The sequence below is a fragment of the Coregonus clupeaformis genome, unplaced genomic scaffold (genome assembly GCF_020615455.1).
Source record: "Coregonus clupeaformis isolate EN_2021a unplaced genomic scaffold, ASM2061545v1 scaf3144, whole genome shotgun sequence".
NCBI lineage: Eukaryota > Metazoa > Chordata > Actinopteri > Salmoniformes > Salmonidae > Coregonus > Coregonus clupeaformis.
In genome coordinates this window covers 33181-54669 of record NW_025536598.1, presented here as the reverse complement: position 1 = coordinate 54669, position 21489 = coordinate 33181, and the positions used below count along the sequence as shown (strand labels likewise).

General features: G+C 43.4%; 1 non-coding gene and 3 pseudogenes across 1 annotated transcript; all 4 read left to right on the top strand.

Annotated features, from left to right (window-relative positions):
- Positions 1-981: 981 nt before the first annotated feature.
- LOC123489664 lies at positions 982-1097 on the top strand (annotated as a pseudogene).
- A 1159-nt stretch (positions 1098-2256) lies between these two features.
- On the top strand, positions 2257-2375 carry LOC121564445 (annotated as a pseudogene).
- Positions 2376-3534: 1159 nt separating this feature from the next.
- On the top strand, positions 3535-3651 carry LOC121564446 (annotated as a pseudogene).
- Positions 3652-4809: 1158 nt separating this feature from the next.
- Positions 4810-4928, top strand: LOC123489663. Its single transcript, XR_006660582.1, has one exon. It is a non-coding gene; the product is annotated as a 5S ribosomal RNA (ribosomal RNA).
- Positions 4929-21489: the final 16561 nt, after the last annotated feature.

Here is a 21489-nt window from a genome sequence, read left to right as displayed (position 1 = left end):
AAATAATGGACAGTGTCGTTTCCCTCAAAAATATAGGCAGTACATGCAGCCTTTGTTTTTAGTCTAGGGAGACAGTCCAATGTCTACGTAAGTCCATTGCACTATAAAATCCCTTCAATGTTTTGCTGATTCCGTTAATTCCCAGTTCCCTTTTCTCTTTGATTTCCGTTTTTTCCCTGTTTTGGTTTTCGCTCTCAAAAGTACACCTTTTTAATAGCAAAAACAGCACAATTGGATGTTCTATGTCCACAACAATGTTTCACCCTATCAGGTACATTTTGTGTCTGGAAAAATTGTAAACATTTAGATGTTGGGTTAGTTACCCTTAAATGCAAGCGTGCACCAGGAAGAGACCTTTGTTTGGTTAGCGGTGTTGCTGTAGAGACAAACTGGCCACTGAGTGATGCAAATATCCGTATAATTCTGCCGGGCATCTACTTTTAGTTAACATTTACTTACGAAGGTTTTGGGGAAATCCATTCCTTCCCTACCAGAAGAGGTTATCATTACATCATCCTAACTACACAAAGTGTAACATCTGTCCCACACCCATGCACACACAGGGGCATTCCTGTGCCGTTTCATAAAGTTCATGGAAATACGAATCACTGATGCATTTTGTTCATGTCTTATGATTGACTTGGGCAAATGAATGCGTTTTCTAACAAGTTGAATAGATTTAGTTGATTTCTTACTAAGTTCAATAAATGTTTGAATATTGTTGAATTTCGGTTTAATGTCTGGATTCCGTGATTCGGTCCTAACGCCCTATTTTATGGGCCCTAGTCAATGAACTTGTCATAAATCAACATAGGATATGCCCTCTTCCCCCCCCAACAAGACTCAAATATATATATATATTTGGAAATGTAAGCAGGGGTTGAGCTTCTTCAGTTTGTGTCACAAAGTGGATACGTTTCTGTGTCCCTTTCAGAGTGAGTGACACATTGACTTTATATAGTGTACCAAAAGTTGTTCCTCGCTTACGCCATACCAGCCTGAATCGCCCGATCTCGTCGATCTCGGAAGCTAAGCAGGGTCGGGCCTGGTTAGTACTTGGATGGGAGACCGCCTGGGAATACCAGGTGCTGTAAGCTTTTTGTCCCAGTAGAGCGTGCTCTTGTGTCATGGAGCAACTGCCTTTTATTTATCACCCTAATAATATCATGGATTGTTATTGGACTAAATGCAGTTTGTGTGCTGCCCTGCCCTGATCAAATCAAATCAAATGGACAGTGCAGTTTCCCTCAAAATATAGGCAGTACATGCAGCCTTTGTTTTTAGTCTAGGAGACAGTCAATGTCTGTAGTCCATTAGGGCACTATACAATCCCTTCAATGTTTTACCTGATTCCGTTATTCCCAAGTTCCCTTTTCTCCGTTTAGATTTCCCCGTTGACCGTTTGTCCCTGTTTGGCAGGTTTTCGCTCTCAAAAAGTACACCTTTTTAATAGCAAAACAGCACAATTGGATGTTCTATGTCCACAACAATGTTTAAACCCTATCAGGTGACCATTTGTGAGGTCTGGGAAAAATGTAAGACATTTAGATTTTGGGGTGTAGTTACCCTTAAATGCAAGCGTGCACCAGGGAAGAGACCTTTGTTTGGTTAAGCGGTGTTGCTGTAGAACAAATGGCCACTGGAGTGATGCAAATGATCACGTATAATTCTGCCAGGCAGGCATAGGCTACTTTGTAGTTAACATTTACTTGCGAAGGTTTTGGGAAAGCCATTCCTTCCCTACCAGAAGAAGGTTATCATTAGCATCATCGCTAACGACTACACAAAGTGTAGATATGCTGCACCGCACACATGCACACAGACAGGGGCATTCCTGTGCCGTTTCAGAAAGTTCATGGAAATACGAATCACTGATGCATTTTGTTCATGTCTTATGATTGACTTGGGCAAATTAATGCGTTTTCTAACAAGTTGAATAGATTTAGTTGATTTCTTACTAAGTTCAATAAATGTTTGAATATTGTTGAATTTCGGTTTAATGTCTGGATTCCGTGATTCGGTCCATAGCGCCTATTTTATAGGGCCCTAGTCAATGAACTTGTCATAAATCAACATAGATGTGCCCTCTTCCCCCCCCAACAAGACTCAAATTATATATATATATATATATATATATTGGAAATGTAAGCGGGGTTGAGCTTCTTCAGTTTGTGTCACAAAGTGGATACGTTTCTGTGTCCCTTTCAGAGTGAGTGACACATTGACTTTATATAGTGTACCAAGAGTTGTTCCCTCGCTTACGGCCATACCAGCCTGAATACGCCTCGATCTCGTCTGATCTTGGAAGCTAAGCAGGGTCGGGCCTGGTTAGTACTTGGATGGGAGACTGCCTGGGAATACCGGTGCTGTAAGCTTTTGTCCCAGTAGGCGTGCTCTTGTGTCATGGAGCAACTGCCTTTTATTTATCACCCTAATAATATCATGGATTGTTATTGGACTAAATGCAGTTTGTGTGCTGCCCTGCCCTGATCAAATCAAATAATGGACAGTGCGTTTCCCTCAAAATATAGGCAGTACATGCAGCCTTTGTTTTTGTCTAGGAGACAGTCAATGTCTGTAGTCCATTAGGGCACTATAAAATCCCTTCAATGTTTTGCCTGATTCCGTTAATTCCCAAGTTCCCTTTTCTCCGTTTAGATTTCCCCGTTGACCGTTTGTCCCTGTTTTGGCAGGTTTTCGCTCTCAAAAGTACACCTTTTTTAATAGCAAAACAGCACAATTGGATGTTCTATGTCCACAACAATGTTTAAACCCTATCAGGTGACCATTTGTGAGGTCTGGGAAAAAATGTAAGACATTTAGATTTTGGGGGTGTAGTTACCCTTAAATGCAAGCGTGCACCAGGAAGAGACCTTTGTTTGGTTAAGCGGTGTTGCTGTAGAACAAATGGCCACTGGAGTGATGCAAATGATCACGGTATAATTCTGCCATGCGGCATAGGCTACTTTGTAGTTAACATTTACTTCGCGAGGTTTTGGGGAAAGCCATTCCTTCCCTACCAGAAGAAGGTTATCATTAGCATCATCGCTAACGGCTACACAAAGTGTAGACATCCGCGCTTACCGCACACATGCACACAGACAGGGGCATTCCTGTGCCGTTTCAGAAAGTTCATGGAAATACGAATCACTGATGCATTTTGTTCATGTCTTATGATTGACTTGGGCAAATGAATGCGTTTTCTAACAAGTTGAATAGATTTAGTTGATTTCTTACTAAGTTCAATAAATGTTTGAATATTGTTGAATTTCGGTTTAATGTCTGGATTCCGTGATTCGGTCCATAACGCCTATTTTATAGGGCCCTAGTCAATGAACTTGTCATAAATCAACATAGGATATGCCCTCTTCCCCCCCAACAAGACTCAAATATATATATATATATATATATTTTTGGAAATGTAAGCAAGGGTTGAGCTTCTTCAGTTTGTGTCACAAAGTGGATACGTTTCTGTGTCCCTTTCAGAGTGAGTGACACATTGACTTTATATAGTGTACCAAGAGTTGTTCCCTCGCTTACGGCCTACCAGCCTGAATACGCCCGATCTCGTCCGATCTTGGAAGCTAAGCGGGTCGGGCCTGGTTAGTACTTGGATGGGAGACCTCCTGGGAATACCAGGTGCTGTAAGCTTTTTGTCCCAGTAGAGCGTGCTCTTGTGTCATGGAGCAACTGCCTTTTATTTATCACCCTAATAATATCATGGATTGTTATTGGACTAAATGCAGTTTGTGTGTGCTGCCCTGCCCTGATCAAATCAAATAATGGACAGTGCGTTTCCCTCAAAATATAGGCAGTACATGCAGCCTTTGTTTTTAGTCTAGGAGACAGTCAATGTCTGTAGTCCATTAGGGCACTATAAAATCCCTTCAATGTTTTGCCTGATTCCGTTAATTCCCAAGTTCCCTTTTCTCCGTTTAGATTTCCCCCGTTGACCGTTTGTCCCTGTTTTGGCAGGTTTTCGCTCTCAAAAGTACACCTTTTTAATAGCAAAACAGCACAATTGGATGTTCTATGTCCACAACAATGTTTAAACCCTATCAGGTGACCATTTGTGAGGTCTGGGAAAAATGTAAGACATTTAGATTTTGGGGTGTAGTTACCCTTAAATGCGCGTGCACCAGGAAGAGACCTTTGTTTGGTTGCGGTGTGTAGAACAAATGGCCACTGGGTGATGCAAATGATCACGGTATAATTCTGCCAGGCAGGCATAGGCTACTTTGTAGTTAACATTTACTTGCGAAGGTTTTGGGGAAAGCCATTCCTTCCCTACCAGAAGAAGGTTATCATTAGCATCATCGCTAACGGCTACACAAAGTGTAGATATACGCGCGCACCGCACACATGCACACAGACAGGGGCATTCCTGTGCCGTTTCAGAAAGTTCATGGAAATACGAATCACTGATGCATTTTGTTCATGTCTTATGATTGACTTGGGCAAATGAATGCGTTTTCTAACAAGTTGAATAGATTTAGTTGATTTCTTACCAAGTTCAATAAATGTTTGAATATTGTTGAATTTCGGTTTAATGTCTGGATTCCGTGATTCGGTCCGCAACGCCTATTTTATAGGGCCCTAGTCAATGAACTTGTCATAAATCAACATAGGATATGCCCTCTTCCCCCCCCCACCCCCCACAAGACTCAAATATATATATATATATATATATATATATTAAATATACGGGTTGAGCTTCTTCAGTTTGTGTCACAAAGTGGATACGTTTCTGTGTCCCTTTCAGAGTGAGTGACACATTGACTTTATATAGTGTACCAAGAGTTGTTCCCTGCTTACGGCCATACCAGCCTGAATACGCCCGATCTCGTCCGATCTTGGAAGCTAAGCAGGGTCGGGCCTGGTTAGTACTTGGATGGGAGATCGCCTGGGAATACCAGGTGCTGTAAGCTTTTGTCCCAGTAGAGCGTGCTCTTGTGTCATGGAGCAACTGCCTTTTATTTATCACCCTAATAATATCATGGATTGTTATTGGACTAAATGCAGTTTGTGTGTGCTGCCCTGCCCTGATCAAATCAAATAATGGACAGTGCGTTTCCCTCAAAATATAGGCAGTACATGCAGCCTTTGTTTTTAGTCTAGGAGACAGTCAATGTCTGTAGTCCATTAGGGCACTATAAAATCCCTTCAATGTTTTGCCTGATTCCGTTAATTCCCAAGTTCCCTTTTCTCCGTTTAGATTTCCCCGTTGACCGTTTGTCCCTGTTTTGGCAGGTTTTCGCTCTCAAAAGTACACCTTTTTAATAGCAAAACAGCACAATTGGATGTTCTATGTCCACAACAATGTTTAAACCCTATCAGGTGACCATTTGTGAGGTCTGGGAAAAATGTAAGACATTTAGATTTTGGGGTGTAGTTACCCTTAAATGCAAGCGTGCACCAGGAAGAGACCTTTGTTTGGTTAAGCGGTGTTGCTGTAGAACAAATGGCCACTGGAGTGATGCAAATGATCACGGTATAATTCTGCCATGCAGGCATAGTCTACTTTGTAGTTAACATTTACTTGCGAAGGTTTTGGGGAAAGCCATTCCTTCCCTACCAGAAGAAGGTTATCATTAGCATCATCGCTAACGGCTACAGAAAGTGTAGATATCCGCGCGCACCGCACACATGCACACAGACAGGGCATTCCTGTTCCGTTTCAGAAAGTTCATGGAAATCCGAATCACTGATGCATTTTGTTCATGTCTTATGATTGACTTGGGCAAATGAATGCGTTTTCTAACAAGTTGAATAGATTTAGTTGATTTCTTACTAAGTTCAATAAATGTTTGAATATTGTTGAATTTCGGTTTAATGTCTGGATTCCGTGATTCGGTCCATAACGCCTATTTTATAGGGCCCTAGTCAATGAACTTGTCATAAATCAACATAGGATATGCCCTCTCCCCCCCCAACAAGACTCAAATATTGTGATTGTGGAGGCCAGGTCATCTAATGTATTACTCCATCACTCTCCTTCTTGGTAAAATAGCCCTTACACAGCCTGGAGGTGTGTTGGGTCATTGTCCTGTTGAAAGACAAATGATAATCCCACTAAGCCCAAACCTGATGGGATGGTGTATCGCTGTAGAATGCTGTGGTAGCCATGCTGGTTAAGTGTGCCTTGAATTCTAAATAAATCACAGACAGTGTCACCAGCAAATCACCCCCCACACCATAACACCTCCTCCTCCATGCTTTCCGGTGGGAACCACACAGCGGAGATCATCCATTCACCTACTCTCGTCTCACAAAGACACGGTGGTTGGAACCAAAAATCTCCAATGTCCATTGGTCGTGTTACTTTGCCCAAGCAGGTCTCTTCTTCTTATTGGTGTCCTTTAGTAGTGGTTTCTTTGCAGCAATTTGACCATGAAGACCTAATTCACACAGTCCCCTCTGAAAAGTTGATGTTGAGACGTCTGTGACTTGAACTGTGAAGCATTTATTTGGGATGCAATTTCTGAGGCTGGTAACTCTAATGAACTTTTCCTCTGCAGCAGAGGTAACTCTGGGTCTTCCTTTCCTATGGCGGTCCTCATGACAGCCAGTTTCATCATAAGCGCATGAAGGTTTTTGTGACTGCACTTGAAGAAACGTTAAAAGTTCTTGGGGCGGCAGGTAGCTTAGTGGTTAAGAGTGTTGTGCCAGTAACCGAAAGGTCGCTGGTTCTAATCCCCGAGCCGATTAGGTGAAAAATCTGTCGATGTGCCCTTGAGCAAGGTACTTAACCCTAATTGCTCCTGTAAGTCGCTCTGGATAAGAGCGTCTGCTAAATGACTAAAATGTAAAAATGTTCTTGACATATTCCGTATTGACTGACCTTAAAGTAATGATGGACTGTCTTTGCTTATTTGAGCTGTTCTTGCCATAATATGGACTTGGTATTTTACCAAATAGGGCTATCAACTGATTGGCTCAAACACATTAAGAAGGAAAGAAATCCCACAAATTAGCTTTTAAGAAGGCGCAACTGTTAATTGAAATGCATTCCAGGTGACTACCTCATGAAGCTGGTTGAGAGAATGCCAAGAGTGTGCAAAGTTGTCATCAAGGCAAAGGGTGGCTATTTGAAGAATCTCAAATCTATAATATATTTTGATTTGTTTAACACTTTTTGGTTACCACATGATTCCATATGTGTTATTTCATAGTTTGGCATCTTCACTATTATTTTACAATGTAAAAAATAGTAAAAATAAAGAAAAACCCTGGAATGAGCAGGTGTGTCCAAACATTTGACTGGTACTGTATATGGAAATACCAAAAAGATTAAAGAACATATAACGGATAAATGCAGTGAAATGTGTTGTTATCTGCCTTGGTCATGGACACATTGACACATTTTTCAGCTTCGGTATTCAAACCAGCGACCTTTCAGTTACTGGCCCAGCGCTCCAACCTCTAGGCTACCTGCCATGAGCCAAGCATGTTTACATGTAGAATGGAATAGGTTATATGACCACTATGATTAATTTCATTGTCAGTTCTACCACCTCAACATTGTCCATTTTAAACAGGGTTAAATATCTAGTTAGGGGGGCACTGTGTAACTGTCAGAAGATATGTGCTTCAGTCAGAAAAATTTTTCTCTCATCTCTTCGGTCTCAGCTAGCTAGCCAGCCAGTAGCTACGAAACAGCTAGCCAGCCAAGCTAGCTGCAGAAATGAAAACCATCAAATACACTTTTCCTAATATTATGACTTACATCAACATCCTTAGCTTGCCCATTCACTAAATATACTGTTAAATAACTCTGACTGACACCCAATAGCTTAAGGATGCTGAGCTATTTAACGTTATAATGAGAAATATGTTGTTATTATGAAATAATCTGGTTGCAAGTTATTATGAGAAATAGCTTTATTATGCCAAACATTAGCATAGGCTACTCGGCAATCTTGGCTTCCTCTCATGCACAGGTTGACATTATGGCCGGTTTGCTTGAGTTGATCAACTTTTATTTTTTGAGGCATTGGGAAATATTAGTGTCATTGAGCAATATAGATGGTGTTGTCAATACTTTACATACATTGCAGAGAATTCTGAGTTCTCTAAGGCTCTACAGACGGAAAAAACAATTGGACCTCCTTGACATAGCATTACTCCTTCTTGATCTAGGCTGACATGGGAAGCTTTATGGATACAAATTAATCTTAAACGCATCCAAGTGGGATATGTGGTGACTCATAACACAGTCAGGTGTTTACTTCATATTCAAGTCCCCAATGGAGTGCGCATTTGTGTGGAAGTCTCTGGGAATGACATTAGCCAGCTAGCTACCTTACCTTCACAAACAAGAAAGACGACATAGAGGAACAGCTTAGCTAGCTAAGTGTCCTTTTTGTCTTGTAATTTCACATTTGGAAGGTGCACTGAAACAAAATTATTATTTCATTTCTAGCACAGCCAACAACTAGCAAGCAAAATATATGAATAATGCGCTGAAATTAGCGACTGAGGGGTCACTATGGTAGTTAGCAATGGCTATTCTCAGGAACAAGCAAGCCCCTATCTGAGAAGCATGTTCGACTGATCGAGTATTCTATTCAATGCATTGTCAATGAACACATGATTTCATAAAAAGTGCATTAGAGTGGCTTGGAAATACAATGACATTGCAAAATGAGGCAAATAATTAGTAGGAAAACATATTTTCATCATTTTGATGTCATCAGATTGACTTTAGGTGCAGTATAACGTTAGCTAGCTAGATAGCTAAGATTTAGGGGAGACCACCGATTTTAGCTAGCTAGCTAACATTAGCATTGATAGCTATTTTTGATTAACTTTGTTAGCTAATGACAACGTTGCCATCCATTTGACGACATGATAATGATGGCAAAGTTGTTTCCTACTAAACATTTGCCTACTTTAGCAATGCCATCATATTTCCAGGCCACTATAGTGTTATTTAGACTAAACAGCCATTAGCTTCCATTTATCACACCACTAAGGCGCCAGTGGGCGGCTTGAGAACGTTCATAACAATGGCATGATGTAACCCAGTGACGGAGGTGCAACCTATGAATAGCAACATTTGTTTTGCGTTATTCTATTTTACCCAGCTCTCACACTGTGTGTGTATGTGTGTGTGTGTCTATCTGTCCGTCTTGGAGTTCCAGATGTGGCGGCCACTGGAGGGCAACTTTAATACTGGAGCACATGTAGGAGCTCATCGTCATGAAATTAATCTATAACAGCTGATACAAGTATCCTATATTAGATGCCACTACAGTGCTAGCTAACTAGTAAATGTACACCGCAGGCGCATTGGCAACATTTCGTAAGTCCAGCTTGGTGAAGACCCGGGCTCCCTGCAATGACTCGAATGCCGTCAGGGGAGTGGGTAGCGGTTCTTAACCGTGATGTCATTGAGCGCCTGGTAATCAATGCACGGCCGCTGCCCACCGTCCTTTTTGCCCACGAAGAAGAAGCCCGCGCCCGCGGTGAGGTAGAGGGGGCAGATGAGACCCTTGACGAGTGCCTCGTCGATATACTTCCTCATTGCCAGTGTCTCCGGCAGGGACAAGGAAAACAATTGCACTCGTGTGGGCATGGCGCCCGTCAGGAGATCGATAGCGCAGTCGTATGGCCTGTGAGGAGTTACAGTGCCTTGCAAAAGTATTAATTCACCTTGGCGTTTTTCCTATTTTGTTGTATTCAACTTCAAATTTAAATGGATTCTAATTAGGATTTCATGTAATGGACATACACAAAATAGTCAAAATTGGTGAAGGGAAATGAAAAAAATTACTTGTTTCAAAAAATTCAACAAAATAAATAACGGAAAAGTTGTGCGTGCATATGTATTCACCCCCTTTGCTATGAAGCCCCTAAATAAGATCTGATGCAACCAATTACCTTCAGAAGTCACATAATTTGTTAAATAAAGTCCACCTGTGTGCAATCTAAGTGTCACATGATCTCAGTATATACAGTTGAAGTCGGAAGATTACATACACTTAGGTTGGAGTCATTAAAACTTGTTTTTCAACCACTCCACAAATTTCTTGTTAACAAACTATAGTTTTGGCAAGTCGGTTAGGACATCTTCTATGTGCTTCTATGTCCAACAATTGTTTACAGACAGATTATTTCACTTATAATTCACTGTATCACAATTCCAGTGGGTCAGAAGTTTCCATACACTAAGTTGACTGTGCCTTTAAACAGCTTGGAAAATTCTGTAGCTCAGCTGGTAGAGCACGGCGCTTGTAACGCCAAGGTAGTGGGTTCGATCCCCGGGACCACCCATACACAAAAATGTATGCACGCATGACTGTAAGTCGCTTTGGATAAAAGGGTCTGCTAAATGGCATATTATTATTATTATGTTATCATGGCTTTAGAAGCTTCTGATAGGCTAATTGACATCATTTGAGTCAATTGGAGGTGTAACTGTAATGTATTTCAAGGCATACCTTCAAACTCAGTGCCTCTTTGTTTGACATCATGGGAAAATCAAAAGAAATCAGCCATGACCTCAGAAACAAAATGGTAGACCTCCACAAGTCTGGTTCATCCTTGGGAGCAATTTCCAAATGCCTGAAGGTACCACGTTCATCTGTACAAACAATTGTACACAAGTATAAACACCATGGGACCACACAGCTGTCATACAGCTCAGGAAGGAGATGCGTTCTGTCTCCCAGAGATGAACGTACTTTGGTTCAAAAAGTGCAAATCAATCCCAGAACAACAGCAAAGGACCCTGTGAAGATGCTGGAGGAAACATGTACAAAAGTATCTATATCAACAGTAAAACTAGTCCTATATCGACATAACCTGAAAGGCCGCTCAGCAAGGAAGAAGCCACTGCTCCAAAACAACCATAAAAAAGCCAGACTATGGTTTGCAACTGCACATGGGGACAAAGATCGTACTTTTTTGGAGAAATGTCCTCTGGTTTGATGAAACAAAAATAGAACTGTTTGACCATAATGACCATCGTTATGTTTGGAGGAAAAAGGGGGGTAAATTGCAAGCCGAAGAACACCATCCCAACCGTGAAGCACGGGGGTGGCAGCATCATGCTGTGTGGGTGCTTTGCTGCAGGAGGGACTGGTGCACTTCACAAAATAGATGGCATCATGAGGAAGGAAAATTATGTGGATATATTGAAGCAACATCTCAAGACATCAGTCAGGAAGTTAAAGCTTGGTCGCAAATGGGTCTTCCAAATGGACAATGACCCCAACCATACTTCCAAAGTTGTGGCAAAATGGCTTAAGGAGAACAAAGTCAAGGTATTGGAGTGGCCATCACAAAGCCCTGACCTCAATCCTATAGAAAATGTGTGGGTAGAACTGAAAAAGCGTGTGCGACCAAGGAGGCCTACAAACCTGACTCAGTTACACCAGCTCTGTCAGGAGGAATGGGCCAAAATTCACCCAACTTATTGTGGGAAGCTTGTGGAAGGCTACCAGAAACGTTTGAGCCAAGTTAAACAACTGAAAGGCAATGCTACCAAATACTAAATGAGTGTATGTAAACTTCTGACCCACTGGGAATGTGATGAAATAAATAAAATCTGAAATAAATCATTATTTCTACTATTATTCTGACATTTCACATTCTTAAAATAAAGTGGTGATCCTAACTGACCTAAGACAGGGATTTTTTACTAGGATTAAATGTCAGGAATTGTGAAAAACTGAGTTTAAATGTATTTGGCTAAGGTGTATGTAAACTTCCGACTTCAACTGTATACACCTGTACCTATGATGAAAATTACAGGCCTCTCTCATCTTTTTAAGTGGGAGAACTTGCACAATTGGTGGCTGACTAAATACTGTTTTTCCCCACTGTAGATGCCCAGGCAGGAGAGGTGAAACGGCGCCAACCGTGCCAACGACGGAGACCCGAGAGGCAACCCCAATAATTTTTTTTGGGGGGGGCACCGGGGGTGGATGACGAGGCTACAGGAGGCTAAAGGGAGAAGAAAAGTGTAGAGGCACGGCGAGAGGAGCTGGTTAGGCAGCAGAAGGAGCGGGGGTTAATAAAGGAACCCAGTCCCGCTCCTCGCACCAAGAAAGTGGTGCATGTCGCTAGTCCGGTCCGGCCCATTCCTGCTCCCCTCACCAAGCAAGTGGTGCGCGTCGCCAGCCCGGTCCGGCCTGTTCCTGTCCCTCGCACCAAGCCAGTGGTGCGCGTCGCCAGCCCGGTCCGGCCTGTTCCTGCCCCTCGCACCAAGCTAGTGGTGCGTGGCGCCAGCCCGCCCGTCGTCCTCGCACCAAGCCGGCGCGTCCCCGGCCCGCCTGCCTGCCCCTCGCACCAAGCCAGTGGTGCGCGTCGCCAGCCCGGCCCAACCTGTTCCTGCCCCTCGCACCAAGCTAGTGGTGCGCGTCGCCAGCCCGGCCCGGCCTGTTCCTTCCCCTCGCACCAAGCCAGTGGTGTGCGACGCCAGCCCGGTCCGGCCTGTTCCTGCCCCTCGCACCAAGATAGTGGTGCGCGTCATCAACCCGGCCCGGCCTGTTCCTGCCCCTCGCACCGAGCTAGTGGTGCGCGTCACCCGGCCCGGCCTGTTCCTGCCCCTCGCACCAAGCCAGTGGTGCGCGTCGCCAGCCCGGTCCGGCCTGTTCCTGTCCCTCGCACCAAGCCAGTGGTGCGCGTCACCAACCCGGTCCGGCCTGTTCCTGTTCTTCGCACCAAGCCAGTGGTGCGCGTCGCCAGCCGGTCCCGGCCTGTTCCTGCTCTTCGCACCAAGCCAGTGGTGCGCGTCGCCAGCCCGGCCCGGCCTGTTCCTGCTCCTCGCACCAAGCCAGGGCGCAACAGGGAGGCGGAGAATCGGTGGTTGTCACGCCCGGGCCGGATCCGCCTCCGAGGCGGAATGCCCACCCGGCCCCTACCCTCTTATGTTTATGCTGTGCGGTCGGAGTCCGCACCTTTGGGGGGGGGGTACTGTCACGCCTTGACTCAGGGACGCTTATATGTTGATTCAGGCTGTGTGTATTCTTTGTTGTGTTAGTTCTTGTTGTAGAATCTAGTATGTCTATTTCTATGTTGGCCGGTGTTGAGCTCCTGAGTGGCGCAGTGGTCTAAGGCACTGCATCGCAGTGCTAACTGTGCCACTAGAGATCCTGGTTCGAATCCAGGCTCTGTCGCAGCCGGCCGCGACCGGGAGACTCATGGGCGGCGCACAATTGGCCCAGCGTCGTCTAGGGTAGGGGAGGGAATGGCCGGCAGGGATGTAGCTCAGTTGATAGAGCATGTTTGCAACGCCAGGGTTGTGGGTTCGATTCCCACGGGGGGCCAGTATAAAAAAAATATGTAATCACTAACTGTAAGTCGCTCTGGATAAGAGCGTCTGCTAAATGACTAAAATGTAAAATGTTCCCAATCAGAGGCAGCTGTCGCTCATTGTCTCTGATTGGGGGCCATACTTAGGCAGCCTATTGGCACTAGTGGGTTGTGGGATCTTGTTTTGTGTGAGGTATGTTGTTTGTGTACCTTGGACTTCACGTTTCGTTTCTTGTTTTGTCGTTGTGTTTATAAGTCAAATAAACATGTTTGCATATCACACTGCGCCTTGGTCTGACCCATTCATCAACGTACGTGACACAGTTGTAAATGAGAACTTGTTCTCAACTGGTTTACCTGGTTAAATAAAGGTGAATGAAAAATAAAAAATAAATACACCAGATTCTCAATTAGATTGAGGTCTGGGATTTGACTAGGCCATTCCAAGACATTTTAATGTTTCCCCTTAAACCACTCGAGTGTTACTTTAGCAGTATGCTTAGGGTCATTGTCCTGCTGGAATGTGAACCTCCATCCCAGTCTCAAATCTCTGGAAGGCTTAAACAGGTTTCCCTCAAGAATTTCCCTGTCTTTAGCGCCATCCATCATTCCTTCAATTCTGACCAGATTCCCAGTCCCTGCCGATGAAAACCATCCCCACAGCATGAATCTGCCACCACCATGCTTCACTGTGGGGATGGTGTTCTCGGGGTGATGAGAAGTGTTGGGTTTGCGCCAGACATAGTGTTTTCCTTGATGGCCAAAACCTCGATTTTAGTCTCATCTGATCAGAGTACCTTCTTCCATATGTTTGGGGAGTCTCCCACATGCCTTTTGGCAACCACAAAATGTGTTTGCTTATTTCTTTCTTGAAGCAACTGCTTTTTCTGGCCACTCTTCCGTAAAGCCCAGCTCTTTGGAGTGTACGGCTTATAGTGGTCCTATGGACATGTACTCCAATCTCCGCTGTGGAGCTTTGCAGCTCCTTCAGGGTTATCGTTGGTCTCTTTGTTGCCTCTATGATTAATGCCCTCCTTGCTTGGTCCGTGAGTTTTGGTGGGCGGCCCTCTCTTGGCAGGTTTGTTGTGGTGCCATATTCTTTCCATTTTTTAATAATGGATTTAATGGTGCTCCGTGGGATGTTCAAAGTTTCTGATATTTTTTTATAACCCAACCCTGATCTGTACATCTCCACAACTTTGTCCCTGACCTGTTTGGAGAGCCACTTGGTTTTAATGGTGCGGCTTGCTTGGTGGTGCCCCTTGCTTGGTGGAGTTGCAGACACTGGGGCCTTTCAGAACAGGTGTATATACATACTGAGATCATGTGACACTTAGATTGCACACAGGTGGACTTTATTTAACTTATTATGTGACTTCTGAAGGTAATTGGTTTCACCTGATGTTATTTAGGGGCTTCATAGCAAAGGGGGTGAATATATATGCACGCACCACTTTTCCGTTATTAATTTTTTAGAATTCTTTGAATCAACATCTTTTTTTTCATTTCACTTCACCAATTTTGACTATTTTGTGTATGTCCATTACATGAAATCCAAATAAAAATTCATTTAAATTACAGGTTGTAAAATAGGAAAAACGCCAAGGGGGATGAATACTTTTGCAAGGCACTGAAAGTAAATCTCTGTATTTCATACTACTGTAATCTACTGTAATATAATCTAGTTATGGTATCAAAGCAAGTACATTTATTGTATTATACTGTACAAAAGTAAATGCCACCATAATCTGAATGAATGAAATTCATTGAGGGGAGGGGGTTTGTATTTCACAGTATTTTACTGTAATTACAAGAGATTGGTGCAAGCAGGGTGGCTGTTAGATAATGTGTTTACACATTACAGCATATCAATGAATATTTGGTGTTATATATCACTTGCACTTGTAGAGTAGGGGTTCCCAACCTTTCTTCCCCAGGGCCCCCCTTTTTCACATTTGAAAAATGCCACGAAACACAACAATTCTTTCCCTGCCCACAATATTTTCCCACAATGCGCCATAACTTACAGTATGCTGCAATAAAAAATGTCAGAGTATTTTACTGTTAATATCCAAATTACCGTATAAATTACAGTTTTCCATTACAGTGTGGGCACCAGAGGATTCCAATGCTGCAGATACAACTTGCCTCACGAATGGAACCCTAGGGCTCTGGTCAAAAGTAGTGCACTATCTAGGTAATAGGGTGTCATTTGGGATTCAGGTACAGTCACTTTCAATAGCCATGTAAAAATTCAGCACAGCAGTCTCACATCATCATACCCCTCAGACTCTAAGCAGCAGCACTTCTAACACGTTATAAATATAGCCCGTCTTGAGGTTTCCCCTGACAGTGCCATCTAGCATCTGGGATGTTCACAGACATGTTTCTGGTTTCATTATCACTAACCTTAACCCCTAACTCCTAGCCTAGCTAAAATTAGCCACCTAGCTAACGTTAGCCACAACATATTGTAATTCATAACATATTGTACGAATTGTAATTCATAACATATTGTACGAATTGTAATTCATAACATATTGTACGAATAATGTAATTCATAACATATAATTCGAAATGGATGATGGACATCCATAAATGAATACTGTACATACCATAAGAAACTTAACATATCATACTAATTGGAGTGTCCTGGATTTACGTTTACTATGTTACGTCTACCCTACCCAGAGACATTTTGATTTCTATATAGGCTATTGTTAAAAAAGAGGAGTCTAAGTTTGTAACATTGCTAAAGTTGTTTATCAACTAAAAAATGTGAGCGCAACTGAGCTAGTTAAAATCAAATCAAATTTGGCACATTTTTATTTTACCAGGCAAGTCAGTTATGAACAAATTCTTATTTACAATGACAGCCTACACCGGCCAAACCCGGACGACGCTTGCCAATTGTGCACTGCCCTATGGGACTCCCAATCACGGCCGGTTGTGATACAGCCTGGAATCGAACCAGGGGGTCTGTAATGACGCCTCAAGCACTGAGATGCAGTGCCTTAGACCGCTGCGTCACTCGGTAGCCCATGCTTCGAATACAACAGGTGTAGCCCTTACAGTGAAATGCTTACTTACAAGCCCTTAACCAACAATGCAAAAAAATTATGTTTTGTTACAACTGAAGTATCTGATCATCAATAGATTAGAGAAAAAGCTATTCGTTTTTTAACACAGCAGCCGCATTTCATCAGTTAGGTCCTTGTTTAATAGCCTATGACATGTTGTTGTAATCTTGAAACTTCTTACGACAATAGAGTGTGATTGCGGCTCGCAATTCGCCGTTCCTGCATGTGGGCATTCCCGCGGGAAAACAGTGCTCGACAGGCGAAGGCGAAGGACACTGTCTACCATTGACATATCAAGCTCTTCTTCTGTGGGGTTTATCGGCGGTTGGCATCCAATGTTATGGTGCATTACCGCCACCTACTGTACTGGACTGCCCCTGCCTCCTGCCTGTGTAGCGGAGTCCTAGTTTAAAAATGGCCAATAGAAGTATAAAGAGGGGTTCCTGCAGATTGAGGAATGCCCATATGCAATAACGCCCCAAATTGCAGGCCACAAATTCACCCTTCTCTCTTACAATAGCCTACTTCAAAACCAAATGGTACATAGTCACAAAAATAGATAGGGTGTTTGTTAAATTATCTTATATTTTAATATTTTATGAATGGAGTGAATTTGGAGCGGCAGTTGTTTTTCCTGTGAGTGCTGAGCGTTTTTTTAGCGGAATGGGGGAAAGGACATTGAGCGCTGGTGCTGTCCGTGAGCAATGAGTGGGATTTCCAACTGTTCAACTCTGATCACATACTCTGGAAGCAATCTCAGACCTGTTGCTTAGATAAACTGTCACGGAATCTGCCGAGGCTGCTCCTCCTCCTTGCTCGGGCAGGTTTCGGCGGTCGTCGTCCCCCGGAGTACTAGCTGCCATCGTTGTATGTTTCATGTTCGTTTGGTTTTGTCTTGATGTTGTACACCTGTTTCTAGTTAGTGCTCATTAGTGTCCTATTTAGTTCTCGTTGTGTGTGTCAGGTGTTGTGTGTGATTACGCTTCTGTTTGGTGTTCTGTGCTACGTGTTTCCCTCCGTTGTTTTGGAGAGGTTTTCGCACATGTTAGTGTGCCTTTTGTTTGATGCCTGTGTGCGCCTTTATTTCGCCTCCGGGCCTGTTGTGCTCGTGTACTACGTGAATATTTCACTAAAGTCTTTTGGACTTTGTTTCTGCGTCCTGCGCTTGATTCCTGCACCACACCCACCTTCAGCACTCGTGACATAAACCAAATACTAGTGTACATGCCTCTCTGCTCTAATGCTCTTATTGTTGTTGAATGAAACAGTGTTATCAAAGTGAAAGTATATATCAATGTCCCCGTTTTTTTCTCAGCGAACCATTAACATAATTCACAATAAACAATAAATTGTGTGATTCCTAGGGCCGCTTCAGGATGATATGTCTGGGTGGGCAGCCAGACATTTTCTGTCTGTTTCAAAGCTTTCTTACTGCTATTTTAACCGTTTAACATGATTCTGGCATAATCAATTGGGTGGGCAACATAGGATTTTGGGTTGGCAATGCCCAAGCCACAGTTATGTTTTCTCATTCCCCGGATGCACTCCACCACACTCATTAATATAATATTCTGCCCTGTTTATCAAAAGTGTTGGAAAAACTTGTCAATAATCAACTGACTGGCTTTCTTGATGTCTATAGTATTCTCTCTGGTATGCAATCTGGTTTCCACTCAGGTTATGGATGTGTCACTGCAACCTTAAAGGTCCTTAATGATGTCACCAGTGCCCTTGATTCTAAGCAATGTTGTGCTGCTATTGATACGGTAGACAATTCCATTCTTGTGGGCCAACTAAGGAGTATTGGTGTCTCTTAGGGGTCTTTGGCCTGGTTTGCTAACTACGTCTCTCAAAGAGTGGAGTGTATAAAGTCAGAACATCTGCTGTCTCAGCCACTGCCTGTCACCAAGAGAGTACCCCAAGGCTCGATCCTAGGCCCCACGCTCTTCTCAATTTACATCAACAACATAGCTCAGGTAGTAGGATGCTCTCTCATCCATTTACATGAAGATGATACAGTCTTATACTCAGCTGGCCCCTCCCCGGATTTTGTGTTAAATGCTCTACTACAAAGCTTTCTAAGTGTCCAACAAGCTTTCTCTGCCCTTAACCTTGTTCTGAATACCTCCAAAACAAAGGTAATGCGGTTTGGTAAGAAGAATGCCCCTCTCCCTACCGGTGTGATTACTACCTCTGAGGGTTTAGAGCTTGAGGTATTCAACTCATACAAGTACTTGGGAGTATGGCTAGATGGTACACTATCCTTCTCTCAGCACATATCAAAGCTGCAGGCTAACGTTAAATCTAGACTTGGTTTCCTCTGTCGTAATCACTCCTCTTTCACCCCAGCTGCCAAACTAACCCTGATTCAGATGACCATCCTTCCAATGCTAGATTACGGGCACGTAATTTATAGATAAGCAGGTTAGGGTGCTCTCGAGTGGCTAGATGTTCTTTACCATTCGGCCATCAGATTTGCCACCAATGCTCCTTATAGGACACATCACTGCACTCTACACTCCTCTGTAAACTGGTCATATCTGTATACCCATCACAAGACCCACTGGTTGATGCTTATTTAGAAAACCCTCTTAGGCCTCACTCCCCCTTATCTGAGACACATACTGCAGCCCTCAGCCTCCACATACAACACCCATTCTGTCAGTCACATTCTGTTAAAGTTCCCCAAAGCACACACATCCCTGGGTCGCTCCTCTTTTCAGTTTGCTGCAGCTAGCAACTGGATTGAGCTTCAAAAAACATTCAAACTGGACAGCTTTATCTCCATATCTTCATTCAAAGACTCAATCAAGAACACTCTTACTGACAGTTGTGGCTGCTTTGCGTGATGAATTTTTACCTCTACCTTCTTGCCTTCGTGGGGTTGTCTGTGCCCAATAATGTTTGTACCATGTTTTGTGCTGCTACCATGTTGTGCTGCTGCCATGTTGTGTCGCCATGTGGTATTGCTACCATGCTGTGTTTCTGTTATTTTATTTTTTATTTTTTATTTTTGGGGGTAGATCAGCTTTAATATTGCAGATAGATTGTAACTTCCATCAATGTAATTGCCTGCATCACTTCCAATCCCCCCATATGTATTTTTCCTCGCAAATATATATATACACACACTACCGTTCAAAAGTTTGGGGTCACTTAGAAATGTCCTTGTTTTCCATGAAAACATACATGAAATGAGTTTGAATAGGAAATATAGCAAAATGAATAGGAAATGTAGTCATTGACAAGGTTAGAAATAATGATCTTTAATTGAAATAATAATTGTGTCCTTCAAACTTTGCTTTTGTCAAAGAATCCTCCATTTGCAGCAATTACAGCCTTGCAGACCTTTGGCATTCTAGTTGTCAATTTGTTGAGGTAATCTGAAGAGATTTCACCCCATGCTTCCTGAAGCACCTCCCACAAGTATGTCAACTTCTGAAGCTGAAATAAATCAGTGTACATATACAGTATCTACATTTTTGTAAATATTTGAGTATATCTTTTCACTGAAGAAATGACACTTTGCTACAATGTAAAGTAGTGATTGTACAGCTTGTATAACAGTGTACATTTGCTGTCCCCTCAAAATAACACAGCACACAGCCATTAATGTCTAAACCGCTGGCAACAAAAGTGAGTACACCCCTAAGTGAAAATGTCCAAATTGGGCCCAAAGTGTCAATATTTTGTGTGGCCACCATAATTTTCCAGCACTGCCTTAACCCTCTTGGGCATGGAGTTTGCCAGAGCTTCACAGGTTGCCACTGGAGTCCTCTTCCACTCCTCCATGACGACATCACGGAGCTGGTGGATGTTAGAGACCTTGCACTCTTCCACCTTCCGTTTGAGGATGCCCCACAGATGCTCAATAGGGTTTAGGTCTGGAGACATGCTTGGCCAGTCCATCATCTTTACCCTCAGCTTCTTTAGCAAGGCAGTGGTAGTCTTGGAGGTGTGTTTGGGGTCGTTATCATGTTGGAATACTGCCCTGCGGACCAGTCTCCGAAGGGAAGGGATCATGCCCTGCTTCAGTATGTCACAGTACATGTTGGCATTCATGGTTCCCTCAATGAACTGTAACTCCCCAGTGCCGGCAGCACTCATGCAGCCCCAGACCATGACACTCCCACCACCATGCTTGTACTCCTCACCTAGTTGCCGCCACACACGCTTGACACCATCTGAACCAAATAAGTTTATCTTGGTCTCATCAGACCACAGGACATGGTTCCAGTAATCCATGTCCTTAGTCTGCTTGTCATCAGCAAACTGTTTGCGGGCTTTCTTGTGCATCATCTTTAGAAGAGGCTTCCTTCTGGGACGACAGCCATGCAGACCAATTTGATGCAGTGTGCGGCGTATGGTCTGAGCACTGACAGGCTGACCCCCCACCCCTTCAACCTCTGCAGCAATGCTGGCAGCACTCATATGTCTATTTCCCAAAGACATCCTCTGGATATGACGCTGAGCACGTGCACTCAACTTCTTTGGTCGACCATGGTGAGGCCTGTTCTGAGTGGAACCTGTCCTGTTAAAGCTGTAATGCATCCTGATGTCTTTGCTTGCTGGGTCAGTAGGGCACCTCAGAGACAACTACAGGTCTTGACAGGTGGTCATGTAGTCAGCAACCATCTTCTGGTAGACAGACTGCTCACTTTGAACAAGCAGGAGATGCTGCTCTTGTTTTTTCAGATTGGCAGATCTGAAGACCTGATAGTTGTTCCTCTTGCACTGCCAGCACAGGTCTGTCCTGGGCTTAGTGCTTGAGACGTGGGGTAGCAATTGTCACCACAGAGTCTTGAAGGAAGACAGCCCGACTGCACGTACCTCTGGAAAATACACAAATAATGTAAGATCAATAAAAATAGTGCCAATCATGTTGCCGGTAAATGCAATAATAAAAAAGGGTTTGTTTATGCTTTACATACTTTACAAGTGTTGTCATTGATTCCTTGTAGAGACGCCACACCGCTATTTTTGTCACATGAGATGGCAGCAGCTTTCCACCAAAGTGTTTGTGTCCTGGGTGGCGTCCTGGTAATACTATTGCATTATCCTCTGCATAGTTGTTGATGAAGTTCATAACTCGCTGCAAGTCCTCATGCTTCAGGTGTAACCTGCGCTTGCTTGGGCCATCTATTTTTGA